This window comes from Perca flavescens, chromosome 10 (genome assembly GCF_004354835.1).
Source record: "Perca flavescens isolate YP-PL-M2 chromosome 10, PFLA_1.0, whole genome shotgun sequence".
Taxonomy (NCBI): Eukaryota; Metazoa; Chordata; class Actinopteri; order Perciformes; family Percidae; genus Perca; species Perca flavescens.
In genome coordinates, this window is record NC_041340.1 from 35,957,510 (window position 1) to 35,972,458 (window position 14,949).

Here is a 14,949-nt window from a genome sequence, read left to right on the forward strand (position 1 = left end):
AGTCCACTACCGGCACTGCTTCACCTCACCTCCAGATCCCTGGTGGTTTGCCATGTGAAACTTTGATCAGTAACTCTGTGGCTCTTCTCAAGGAGAAGCAGGTCGTCTGTGAAGGGATTCTGCACTTTACTAGCTGCTGCTGTAAATGAGCCTAATTAACACATCTTTCTTCTTATCTTAACCAGGCATCTGGGGCCAACAAGAGCCTTATTATAAAGTAGATTATGCATGTAATGTCCCCATTGAGATTATAGTATGGAAAGGGACGCATTTAGAGATATATATATATATATATATATATATATATATATATATATATTGTGTGAAGAGGACACGACTGTGTGAATACGGGTAGATGTGGGAAATAGCAAAATGAATGAGGGGCTGCTTGGTATTCCGACAGGAGCGTATAATAGATGGTGGAGGGAGATAGAGGTACAAAGAGAGCGCAGAGAGAGAGGGAGAGAATAAGAGGAAAGAGATGTGTCTTCAGCACCACCTGCAGACTCGACTGGCGGCCATCTTGCGGTCAATGAGGTGAGTGCAGCCACCGCCCCGGGTCAGCTTTAACACAGACCAATGACAAGTCGGCACTTGCCCTCTATTGCAGCAACACCTTGCCGTTCCACTCCACCAATCGCACCTATCACACCGATCACAACGTGCGCACACATGGGCTTACGCACTCTTCGGGCGCTCTCCGTCTGTCTCTCTCTTTCTCTCTCTCTCTTAAAAAATCACGCACACACACACTAGGAGAAGCTTAACAAATGTGGGAACAGATGCCCCACATCAGACTGCAGTTGCCCTCTGCTCCCCTGCGTGCCTCCAGAGAGAGAGAGAGGGATACCGTTAACGAAGATAAGACCTCTGCTGTCTCAACATATGCCTACGGTGAACAGGCACACACACACACACGCAGCCATTTGTTAATGTCCATATCATATCAGTATAAAGCTGTAAAGATGCAATCAGAATATATGCTTGAAAGCTTCAGTATGTGCTCACCCCTCATCCCAATCACTTCTCCCTCTTTCAACAAAAACACCCCCCACCACCCTCTTCTTCATTCTTTCTTTTGTGGACATGATTTCTCTTCATCCATGCTGACATCGACCTCTATTCACTTACTGAACTCGAGTAGCTTCTTTGACAGGTGAAAAGGAAAACAAGATATTTGGTGACACTCTTACACTCACTCATTCAACTGAGGCAGAAAACACACATTTTTTTCTTCAATTTTATGTATAAGGTCGGGGTGAGTACCTCTCCCTTGCAGACAGTTTGTTCTGTACCCGATACAATAAATGATACAGATAAATGTGAAACGCTGCGATGCAAAGCTAAATCGATACAATTTGATTTAGCTGTAAATGTATTATTGATTTGGCTCAGATTCAGGATTTGATAACGTATTAATTTTGAGTAACTAAATTAAAAGAAAAATCAATATTTCCTCATTTTTATTTAATGTACAGAATTAGAAAGTATGTCTACTGCCCCACTAACACAGTAACCATGGGAAGTGATACACTGTGTAACTTTTTAACTAGTCCCAAAGAGGATGGATGTTTCACTTAAAAGCTGTCGACTGGTTGTTGATTACCTCCGTTTCCAGATCAGATACAGATCGGTTACACTTACTTTTAGGAAAAACATTTGATATTGATAAGCAACTGTTTGGACCACATTTTAAGTTAGATTAAGCTTCATGCGTGCGTGATTCAATATACAGCGAGGTAAGCATGGTTTAAAAGTCAGTGACATTTACGGAATACTAGCCTATATATAGAGTGCAGTCTATTGAGGAACACTGGCTGGCCGCAGGGTCAGCCAGGAGATCACACTGAATAAACATTGAGACACACACACACTCACACACACAAACACACACACATAAACAGGAAGAAGTAACTCATGAGGTTGATGTTTTTGGCCACAAATTAAGTTGCAGCTTTCGGTGGTGGATCAGACATGTAATCACTTAGCTCTCCAGACATTCAGATGGGGGACTGAGGCTGAGGATATGGAGGTGGATCAAGGGTTTAGGGTTGACACTTTGTGTGTTGATCTGACTGGCAGCAATCTATCATCCCTTATGGTGTCTCCGCTCTATCTGACATGGCCTAGATATCCCCTGCTTTCCTGACTTACATGATTAAAGATCTGTCAGCATATAAAAATGGGACCCTTGGGCCGACAGGACAGCTCGTCGCTGACCACTCATTCTGTGACTATGGTCTAATTCTTAAAATACCTCAACGGTGTGTTTGGCACACAAATACCTAACTCTGCAAACTTGTCAAGAATATGCAGACGTGTTACAGTGTAATAATCAAATGCAAGATGAAACCTTGCATAGCAATCTCAAAATTAGGAGAGAGGTCAATACGTTATTACTGAGAGAGAGCGTTTAAGTGTGCACTTAAACACAGCCAGGTAGGATGATGTTTAGATAGCCATTAGTTAACCACACTGACTATTCAGAAGCCACTTGCAGGACACACACTTTAAAGCTATTAGCATCCATTAACATTTGTGTATAATCATATGGAATGATGTGTGAGGGAGCATCATCTGCAGCGGCAAAAGTAAGCATGGACAAAATTAAAATCCATCAAGAAAATGATGAAAATTCTGCAGCAGTGGAGCAGAGGGCGCAATACAGGTGTCTGCATAACGCATACATGATCTCATAAACACCCAAAAAAAACAGCAATCCACAGCAGGGAGAGACATAAAAAGCCTACCTACAGTATATGCACAAAAAACCCTCCATTTCAATTCTGACCACCAACAGTGAAACTGTGACACCACTGCCCTCCACCTCATCAATCTCTTTTTCTATCTACAACTGTGACTAAAAGGGCCACTAACCTCTGACACAACAACGTAAAAAAGACACAACAACCAAAAAAGACTGTCAGTGACCTCTTCTAAGAGGGTCAGTTTCCCCAGGCTATAACATCTTAAAAAAGCAAAAGATAATATTCTGCCTTAGCTATGACCACGGAGACAGCGATGAATGGCGAGAGAAGGGGAAGTGAGACAGGACCCCGGCCTTAATGTAGTTTGTAATTGTAAGTGTTGGTCTTTAATAAAAGCCCAGAGTATTTGGTCAGGCTAATAGACTGGGCTCTCTAAATCCTGCCCGCCATGCATTATTCAACAGCCATTAGCTATCGCCTCATCTGGGAAGGCTTTATGAGTCCCATCATCGGCTGGGACCCAGGCTAAGCACACCAGAGGTGTGCAGGGAGGGGTGAGGAGGGGATTAGCTGGGGAGAGAAAAGAGAAAAAGAAGGAGTTGCATATACAGGTATGGAGGGGAAAGGAGGAGGAAGGTAAAGAGGATTCAGAAGCAAAGAATCAAAGAGTAAAAGCTGACAAAAGATGGCCATGATGTGGGTGAGGGCCTGTGATATGGAAATGACGACAGGGAGATGAAGAAATGGCTGGATGAAAGCCAAAGGTCATATGGTAGTCATATGAAAATGGGAAGAGGTTGATGCGGGGAAATCAGAAAAAAGGTGACCGATGGAAGGTGGCGGGAATAGAGAGAGATGCATGGAAGTAGGTGTGGGAGGTGGGCCACGGGTCAGAGGGAGGCTGGAGAGAGCAACAGAGAAGAAAAGAGAGATGCCAGCCTGAAGTGGCATTTTCTGTCGGCCAGGAACATAAATGTCATATGCATCCTCCCTCTACCCTCTCAACCTTTCCTTCTTTCAATTCCCCTCACCTCCCTCTCAACCTCCCCCTGCTTCTTCCCCTCCACCTCCTGCTGCCCTTCTCATTCTACCCTCCTCTACCTTGCCTCTCTCCATCTCCCAAGAGTAGCGCCAGTGGTAATTTTGCTTGCAGAGACGAGGGAAGGCCATGGAACACATGGAGATGCAGACTGCTCAGTTACCATGGTATCACTGGCCAACAGGAATGGCGCCAAGACTAAGACGCGTACGTGCGTTTGTGTGTGCCTGGGTGTGTGCGGGTGTGAGTGCGAGCGTGCGCTCTTGAGTGCATATACACGTCTGGGTAATGGGTGTTTAGCAGGCCTGCCAGACTTGTCCCATCAGCCACTGCTCTCCCAGACTACCAGGTTCTCCTGACCCTCTGCGGCAGCCCAAGGACACACTCCTGTCTCTCTAATTAAAACACAACCCTGACAAGCACACCGCACACTCACACACCGCACACACCCTGCAGGTCTGCAGCTTAAAATAACCTTAAAAGGAACAAGCAGGGCCATCATTCCCTGCACTCAACACCTCTTCAAAATCCACTCAGTGTTTCCTCACCAGGCGGATCCCAGGCAGACTGAATCTGCAGGAAGATTTGCAACAACACGCAGCGTCTTCCAATGCAGTGCTCGTTTATTAGAGGAGTCATCAAAGGAGCTGCATTTATTATTGCACGGCCTTTCTGCAACAATAGCAATGCCGCTCTCTCCTTGAAAATAATTGTCTGCAGAACTATTTGCAACCATCAGAAAGCCACAAAGAGGTTTCTGGAAAACTGTCAGTGTTGCTGTGGTTCTACAACAGGCAGTTATTTCAGAAGCGCAATGCTAAGTGTCCAATGCATAAAATATAACTGCACATACAGTACATGAGTGGTAAGTAATGTTTCTTGCCATACTTTGAGAATTGGCAGTGTCTAACCATTCTAACCACAATTAAGCTTACTGTATGTGTTTGCAAATGTATCATTATGCATAGCCCACATATCTGAGTCTCTTCTGTTTTTATTGGCAGCACACAACATTAACGTTAATGTTGTGTATTCCCATAAACCGATGCTAAGGCACGATCTTCTTCTATTTATGGAAAAAAGAGGGCTCTTAGGCGTGCATGTTCACTGCATTATGGGTATGGAAACTAAGACGTGAGGACATCACATGTGACACGCAGCACTGAGACAGCCTCTTCACTTCATCTCCAACAGACAATTTAGAATGTTTACTTCCTCGTTAAGCGCATGAGAGACCCTGATGAAGGAATCCCAGGGAAGCAATGGCGTCCTGTCACTGTGGGTAACCACTGCAGCATGATTTAATGGAACTGTCTGTCAGAAGGCCAAACAACAGCCTGTCAACCAACAAGCAGAGGTAACATACACAAACACACACTCACACAAGCACATGCACACAGAGCAAGGAACACAAAGGAGACGGATTGTCAAAAACTCTCACCTCTCTCTCTTCCTCTCTCTGCCTCCCTCTCTCTCTCTTTGTCTCTTCTCTCTCTCTCTCTCTCTCTCTCTCTCTCACACACACACACACACACACACACACACAAAATCCAAAAGAAAAAGCACATATGTCCAAAATGGTTCTGGCAAGAACTAAGACAGGCGGAGACGAATACAGGAGCGCTCAGAGCACATTCAGAGAACTCAACGGTTAGAAAAACTCACATCACCGGCAGCCCCCCTACCAAGAGAGGAGATGAGTGCCAAGGAATTTGCTCGCTGCATCAAGCGGCACAGGTGTTATCAGAGCTGTGTGCAGGAGATCCCGCCAAACAAAGTACTACTGTCATTTCTACAGAAGTAGTAGCGTGGAAATCAACCCAAACAAATGTAATGAATGGTTCACAAAGTATTTAGCAGATTAGGCGGAAAACTCTATGCATGATGGGGCCCAAATCCAAAGCTCATTACATGTGGCACTGCATTAGGAGCTCACACAAGCCAGTATACAGACCTATCCCATGGCTCCAGGCTGATTTCTCTCCTCTGCTACCCAGTGAATGAGGTAGAGAGAGCAATCACATCGGCCAGGCATCGGGCATCTGCTGTAAAACCTTTTCTCTATTGTATATTTTCACCATCATCCCAAAGTGGCAGGACAGAGAGCTCTGATTAGCATCAAAGCCTTTGATTGCCCCACTCAACAATCAGTGCTGCTCTCCTGTATGATGCCTGTGCACATGTGTGTGTGAGATTGGTGGGAGAGAGAGAGAGAGAGAGAGAGAGAGAGAGATGAGGAATCATCCAAAAAAATCATACTCGGTGTATCAAAATTACCCCTGAACATATGTGCATTTGCTTGTGTTAAGCCTGCACATGCACTTTAAGCCCTAATGTTTTGAGATTAACCTAAATGGTCTTCTAATATGCTGGTCTCTGAAGCCCACCTTTTGATGTTGCACACTGCAGCACCATCCTCTGGTCTGAACAATTCACTTTGGCCCTGAAAATAGGCTGCTTCTTTAAAGAAACCTCTCTCTGTAGCTAAATATGATTAGCTGCAGAGGACATTGTAGCTCTCTCCACAGCTAATACATTTAGTATGGATTGTCTGAGGGGTAAGGATACAGCTAGCAGTGAGATCAATATTCTAAGTCAGAGTCTGTCTGGAGAAGAGGAACCATGCTGGGAGATGGTTAACTGTTCGAAAGCAGCAAATGCTGTCTGGAAGTAGCGAATGCCAGGAATCCCACGGTATTGAACACTTCTTCAAAAGGTAATGCTTAATGCTCAAGCTGGGCGATGGGTTATGTTGATTGTCTGCATCAGGCAAGGAGCTTGTTGAAGATTTGTTGTGGATATGTCTGAGGATAAGAGATTATATAAGTCAAATCTGGATGATTCCTTATGGTCTACAGTTCACCACTTAAGACCAAAGCCCCGTAGGGCTGATGTCAAAGTGGTGCTCTAAATAGAGAATAGGGTGTCCTTTGAGATAGAGGGGGAGAAGGACCCAGATTTAAGTGGCTTCTTTTGCATGCGTGAATCCCTCACTTAAACCCATTTGAATCGCACACACGGGCAGCCACAGACACAAACGGACATGCGCGCACCCTCACACAAATTTCCCAGGCAGGCACACAAATACACACACTTAGCACAGACACATTCTTCCCTCTTTTCCTAGCGTCAGAGGACATTAGCACCACATCTATTTCGGGAGGCCCATTAAGGCCGTAAAACATTTAAGATCCACACAGAGTGATTCTGACTGTCAGAATGACCCGTTATTTCCCCATTTCTCCTGCTCATGTAAAAAAAGCTGACACGAAGCTTGTGACAGAAACAAGTATTCGGTGCCGTTCCGGATTCGGCTGAGTGGGCTGGCACGCCGGCTGGATGGGTAGGGAGGAAGGGAGGAAGTGGGGTTGAGAAGAGTTAGTAGGTGGAGGGGGTTGGGGGGGGGGGGTGCGCTCGCCAAATGGGTCCATTTTGCTGAAATGTGAAGCCTGCACTTTCCTGACACACTATAATAAATCTATCAATTGTGTGTGTGGCGGGGGGTGTGTTATGTGTATGTGCGCCATGCATGAAGAGGAAATTGGTAACATCTAAACAGGAAATATCCCCTTCCTTTCCCCTCTATAGATGTGACAGTCACAGTAACAGCTAACAGCTCGGCTCACTATAACACAGTGTGGCATATGTCTTATAATGGAAATGCATTGTACCAGTGAGGTACAAACAAGAACTCACATGTATGCATAAGCACACGCATATGCGCACACATATAGAAGCTGAAGTGGGATGGGTAGGCAACCTTGTCTGCCTCCCAAATCTATACATAAATATATCATTTGCTGTCCACTGAGAACTAAATCTATGAAAGCAGCAATGCTAGGCTACTTTAATGTGAAATGACAGGCTTCTAGGCAGCTCTTAGAAGCCTAAAGCCTGAATAGCCTCTATTTCCAGAGGGGGAGTGCAGAATGTTAGCTTTACTATATATATACTTCATTATTGCACACAACAGTGAACTCCCTCAGCCAATGTTTCATACACCTCCCATCCGGTCGCACATACAGAACGTGTGAAAAATCATTTGTTTTGATCCTTTGCTAAGCAATTACTTGTTGCTTTAGTAGTAGTATTTGTACATTCTTAATTCTTCACAGTTTACATTTATGTATTCGGTTTCATTGGAGCCCTGAAATGCTAAATTATTCGTCATTAATGTTGGGCTGAATCTTTAGTTTCAGCTCCTACTTAAAAGTAAATTAAACATTTTCAGTTGGTTTTTGCCAACAGTTGCCCAATATGTTTTTTACGCTGTCTTTCACGGTGGAAAATTCACAGCTCGCAAATTACAAAAATTACCAAAACTTAGCGAAGGTTCAAGTTAATGAAATAAGTTTTGTTGGCGAAAGGATTACCTTTAATGAGGAAGTCATAGATTGTATTACATAAAGGGCGATAATAGTTCAATCAATGACAGATAAACAAAGGCTTTTACTGTCTCAGTGTATTCATGTTTTATATTATAAAATGATAGTACAAAAAAATCCATAATTTTAGATAATAGCATTTAATGACTTTACATGAGCACTTAATGTAATGTGAAAAGTATAGAAAATACAGAATACAATATTTACAGACTTGTTGCTATTGTCTTTATGTTGGTGTGGGTTGCTGGGACTGATGTTTGCTGTGTGGGGATCTACCTCTGAGATTTCCAAACTGATCTAATTTATGGGACATCAATAACCCAATTAAATACATAGAGATAACAGTTGTGGTTTAAAGCAGAAGTGTAGCTGTATCACCATGTTCCTAACACGCTCCATTGGCGAACACTTCAGAGTGAGACATTGGCTGGACAGTTAGAGAGGCCTCAAATTATTTTTTGGGATTAATAACAGCATTAGGAGTGAAATAATCCAGATAATGAAACTTCTTGTTAATGCTTGACTTGGCTGCCCTTTGTGTCACGTTCTCCATTCTGTCTGCAATTTTATTTACTATAATTAATATCTTAAGACAGGTAAGAATAAAGAATTCTTTATCAAGAGATGCCATTATGTTTATCTTTTATATATGAGTTATTATTTCCCAAGAAAACTTATTTTACTTAAGGTATTTACTGCTATGGACAATATGTTATCGCCAAGGTTTGGCCTACACTTTGGCCAACATTGATCCACACCTTGGTTTTCCCTCATATCTTCCTATGACTTCTCTTCGCTCTCCGAAAAAAAGAGCACAAAAGCTTTTCCCTGGAGCACTTCCCTATACAGTTACAACTCTACTATTTCTTGTTAGTCACTGTTTGTACTTTCAAATGTACAGTTGTGTACCCAAGTGACTGCAATAAACTTTTCAAAAAAACAGTGTGATACCCTTTTTCCAATATGTAATGGACTTCCTCTACAATCCAGCTCCCACTGTTGACCTGGGGATGGAGTAGACAAACCACATGCTTCTCATTGATATAGCGCTTCTTTTAATACCATCCCATCCCCTCCACACCCCAACCCCACCACACAGGGGACCCAATATCCAGTAGGAGTTGCTGACAAGAACACAATCCCACACTGGCTTCCAACCAACAAACATTGTCAACTATAGTTTGATGGTGTGTTCAGCAAAGCCAGAAACCCTGCAGCAGTCTCCATGGGCAAGTGCTTGATCCCTCTGGGCCTCCCCCACTCAGTGGGGCACCTTAACCGGCTCACTATTGATTTTCTGTAGGCGACGCAATTACAATTCTGATTATACATTACATGTAAAGAGGTGGCTGGTCAGCAATAGCACATTGTCACATAAGGAAATCTGATCAGCACACACTCTTCAAGGTGGCCGTTCGCAGCCAGCGGAAAACAGCAATACTCTAATGGAATGGAAACAGTACTATACCTGCTCCATGCTGGAAGGTTGCTGCTGTTTCTTAAATTCAGGCTGAACTGGCACCACATGTTGACCTTTACCTATCAGAAAAGTCTATCAAGTCTCACGAGGGCGCATTATGGTACGCCTGTTAAAAACAAAGTTCTTATTGATAACAAAAAACCCACTCCTTCCATATGAGTGTGTTCAGTTTTCATGTATTGACTGTGGAAATGAATTTCCTCACTGAGGATAATGAACTATCTGTCCACTTTACTAAGGTGAAGGGTTGTACCTCCTTTTGTCAATAATATTCGTGTAGATGTGTTTTCTCAGTCCGCCTACTGCAGCACCGGGGACTAGTCAATATCCCACAATGCACCTCTGACCTCTGGGCAAACCTGCCTCACTCTTCCTTTCAACTTCCGATGGTCATTGATAAATGTTGCAATTGAGGAGATGTGAACAGGAATGTATTTTAAGTACAGATCAGGGACTTTTAGTAGATCAGAAAATAGAAAGGAATATTGCAGCTAATTTGCAGACATGGAAGCCTAAAAAGCATTGTAGCGTCCTAAAAAAAGCCGAAAGGAAGAATCTGTTGTTATTGTTCTCCTGATCACAACGTACACTATGTAAGTGTGAAGAGTGTTAACTATGGATGCATGATATGTGAGGTGCTATTCTAGGGTGAAAATGTGTGTGTATTAGTGAGAGAAGGCAGTATCTAGGTCTTGGTGATGAATCTGTTTCAGTGGCAAGCAAGGTGCTGTGAGCAGCATGCCGTCTGTTAATTCACATTCGCTGCGGGTGGTTAGAGTCTGTGGCTGATGATACCGGGAGGTGTTGAGAAATGGAGGGACAGAGGAAAGAGAGGCTTGACAAATGAACAAAAGCTATATGTGCAGGGATGATACCTTATGTCAACCGTCGGCAAAACAAAATGTAAGTATAACTATAACTGGAGCTCCCCGGCATTCACTTAAGAAGCCCTGGAGGCTGCACCCAGTAAATAATTGCACAAGAACATGTGCTTCAAAATTGCAGTGTACATTACGGCATGAAAAGAATCTGCTTTATGATAGAAATATTTCAGATCAACGTGCTGGAGTGTAAAGCCACTCTGTGCTTGAATGAGTAAAATTAGCTGAAGCAGCAATCTAAGATGGAAAGGTTTTGATCTCTGAGCCATCATGTCGTCATTAAAGTATTAACTGATGATTGCAGCCGTGTTTATTTCAGCAACAATTATTACCCGTGTTAAATCCGCACAATCATAACCTTCGTCTTTGATAAACCTTCCCACACAGGGTTGCCTCTCATGGCCATACATTGGTCATGAGTACATTAATCTATAGATTTCTCTCTCTCCCTGTTTTCTCTCTTTGCCTCTGGCCTAACATTACCAGCAATCGTGTATCACCCTGCATTCATTCCACTAATGTAGCACACACTGTCACACCCCCCCCCCACACACACACACACACACACCGCTCCTTCTACCTCCCGCTGCCTGAGATATCAAGGGAAATCCATTCATCTAAGACAGTGCAAATACAAATAGCTATTGCATAACCCCCGCCCACCAATGATCACAAAAAGAAGTAGAATGGCCCTGGGCTCTAATGACAAGAGGATGTAGTTAGTCCAAACCAGGAAGATTGATATGTTGTTGCTATTTGGATCACTTTGTGTTGTACAGGTTGAAATACAGCTCCAAAACTAGTTTATAGTTGTTGCAACCCCTCTGTTTCCTGTCCTGTAAAGCAGAAACATATACTGCTACATCACCTACATGACATGAATCAGGCATGAAAGCATAATGGTGAGCATTTGACTGAGGGCAACCGGGAGCAAGGACAGGCATATGAGATATTACTCTCATTCATTCTTCCTCCCTCTGTTTCCTCCACCCTGTCTGTGAACTGACCCATCTCTGGTGCTGACCTCAAAAGACTAGAAAGAAGAACCGCATCCACTTATTGCCAGCTGCATACCCCATTATCTTTCTCTTGCTTTACAGCTACGAAGGTGCACGGCTCGTGCTTCCTGAGGTGATCATCTCTCAACACATCTCACAGGATAGACTCATTTCTGCCTATTCCCAAATCATACAGGGATCTTCCCCACTCAGGCAGGGCTGCAGTCTTTCCCTTTATTCCACCATAGATAGACAAAACAATAGATGAATGTAGCTCGAATGTAACACCAGCTCCTCCAGGGAGGGAGGCAGACCTTAAGAATTGGTGGAGCATATCCACTCGGTCTAAAAACTAAAGATCTGCAGTTTCTTGAACAGATTATAATACACACCGAGGTTCCAGATGGACAAAAGGGAAATCGGCTACAGTATCAGGCGGTCTTGCTCATCTTCATGCTTCGTCGTGTATGCTACTTATTAATTTTTACTCAAAATTAACGAAATTGACCATTCGCTTAACCCCTGCCACGAACAATAATTACTCAATCATAGTTTAGCAACCGTAACTATGCACATAAGGCATGGAGCTGTATTAAGAGCAGTACTCAGTGTTTGCAGGGTCATTCTTTGGCCTAACCCTGTGTTACTACCAAGCACGGGTGGTACTTAAGTCCGATCTTGAGTCCACTTGAGGTCTTGCACTTGTCTTTGTCTTGTGCCTAGTTGGAGAATTGTCTTGGACTTGACTGTTGAGAACTGGTCAAGTTGTTCCTGGCTGCTAATTCGGGATCAGTTGTACAGAACGTTGTCGAAATTGATTAGTTTGATGTTAAAAGATAGATCATTCTTGTTTCTGGATGCATCGTAACTCCTAAATCACTGTATTAGCATTGGAAAGACACTATTGCCTATTATGGTCTTGAACAGGACTAGATTTTCTCTGGACTGAAATGTTGAGTGTTTTACACATGACAAGGATGGGTAAGTCCCATGTTGACCCATCCACCCCCTCAGTCCCCGACTTCCTCCTCAAGCAGACTTTGAGACAGGGCTGTGCTCCTAATTGACTTTCCACTGGCGTTGTTTCCTTGGTGCTGGCACCTCATAATGTGATGTTAAGAGGTCCTGGTCATTTGTCATTTCAGCCAGCAAAATCCCACCTTCCCTGTCAATCCACTGTCACTCTGAAATAAAGGGAAAAAATCCCCAATCTTAAAGGTCCCATGACATGGTGCTCTTTGGATGCTTTTATATAAGCCTTAGTGGTCCCCTAATACTGTATCTGAAGTCTCTTTTATATAGACCTTAGTGGTCCCCTAATACTGTATCTGAAGTCTCTTTTATATAGGCCTTAGTGGTCCCCTAATACTGTATCTGAAGTCTCTTTTATATAGACCTTAGTGGTCCCCTAATACTGTATCTGAAGTCTCTTTTATATAGGCCTTAGTTGTCCCCTAATACTGTATCTGAAGTCTCTTTTATATAGACCTTAGTGGTCCCCTAATACTGCATCTGAGTGGGCAAAGCAGAGAAACCATGCGTGTGTCTGTGTGTGTGTGTGTGTGTGTGTGTGTGTGTGTGTGTGTGTGTGTGTGTGTGTGTGTGTGTGTGTGTGTGTGTGTGTGTGTGTGTGTGTGTGTGTGTGTGTGTGTGTGTGCACAGTGTATTTGTCCTTATGACCTCATAAGGAGCAGATTCCTGATTGGTCCATCTGAGCTTTCATTTTCTCAAAGGCAGAGCAGGATACCCAGGGCTCGGTTTACACCTATCACCATTTCTAGCCACTGGGGGACCATAGGCAGGCTGGGGGAACGCATATTAATGTTAAAAAATCTCATAAAGTGAAATTTTCATGCCATGGGACCTTTAAAAAAAAAAAGAAATGGGAAGCCTGTTGTTGTCTATTTCTGTCTGAAATCAACCATCATCGTACTGAATATCTTCCACTGTTTTTATTATAAACTATTATGTTTCATGCATAAATGAAAAGCTTGATGGGCATCCTTAGGGGGACGGGGTTATCCTCCTGGTGCAAAAGTGCAGCATAACTTCTACCAGCACACATTAAAAGAAGGCTATTACAAAGGCTACAGTACATAAACACAGACCATCCCTTGAGCTATATTAAGATCATTCATTCATGATATACTCAACCACTTCCACCACCTCCTCATTTACCTGATTTTGATTATGCTCTTTTCTTGCTTTCCTTTTCTAATGATTGCTTGCCATTTCTTTTATTACTATGCTACTTGCAATCATGATGATTCATGTGGATTTCATTTGCTGTTTAAATACAATAGAATAGAAACCCTTCATTCTCATTGTTCAGTATACAATACAGTTTGCACTTATTCCATAGAGTCAGCTTAAAAAATTTAAGGTTTAATGTAAAGATTTGCCTGCATGTGCTCTTTCTACATCTTGCTCTACCTAGTCTCTTGAATGTTATGTGTATATACGTGTGTGTGTGTGTGTGTGTGTGTGTGTGTGTGTGTGTATGTAGTATTGGCCCCAGCGTGCACTGAATATTATCCACCATGGCCAGACTCACTGCACCGGCTGGTGTTGATCTGATTCAGCTAGTACACACACATTGGAAAAAAACATCTGTTTGGAACAAAACACACTCACACACAGACATGAATACAAAGTGCACGCTCACTTGGAAACACATGGACACGGACAAATACACTGTGCACATCCATTCGCTCACACACACACACACACACACACACACACTGCATATGCACACTCATAAACACTATCTGGAAATGGCATCGGGCATCTGTTTGGACAGTGCTACGCATTCAGTTTTTGTGAAACACTGGCAAGAGCCCTGCATTGGCCATGAGAAGCTTTTCTACTGCAGCAGGGTGACCGGGTGACCGAGCAGCCGTCCAATTGTCTGCTCGCCTCATCCACACACACACATCCACATGCACACACGCTTTCAACCGCAGCCACTGCAATGCAAATTCAGTACCACCCCCTCCCCCTGACACCATCACCACTCTCTTTTCCCAAGTCACCCATAAAAATGCTCATGCTTTTAGCGGCATTCAGAAGCATTTTAAGAAGCTATTTATTTAACAGCATGATTATCTATCTGGTCTTAGGGTGATCTATCTAGCAAAGTGATTGGGTGCACTATTAACGCCCTTTTATCTGGCACAGGTGGAAGCTGTTCAGAGGACAAGGGGGAAAAAGAAAGAAGACTCTACTATTTGACGTATTTGTGATATTTCCCAAATGTACACATTGCAATCCTTGCCAGAGTATGACAGCATATAAATGAATCTTTAGCCCAAGTAGAAAGTGGTCAATCAAACTTGCTATGATGAGCACCAGTGGGCACACACATATCAGCATCCAACATCCACTTTCAAAAAATAAAATGCTATAAATAAACATAGCCTGCTTGAATGTTGAGGGCCTTGGGATAATTCCATTTATTG

The 14,949-nt window shown here is 43.2% G+C and overlaps 1 protein-coding gene across 1 annotated transcript in view; it reads right to left on the reverse strand.

Moving 5' to 3' along the window:
• Positions 1-14,949, reverse strand: part of tenm1 (teneurin transmembrane protein 1) — a 182,912-nt gene that overhangs the window by 142,061 nt on the left and 25,902 nt on the right. The gene's annotated exons all lie outside the window — the stretch shown is intronic.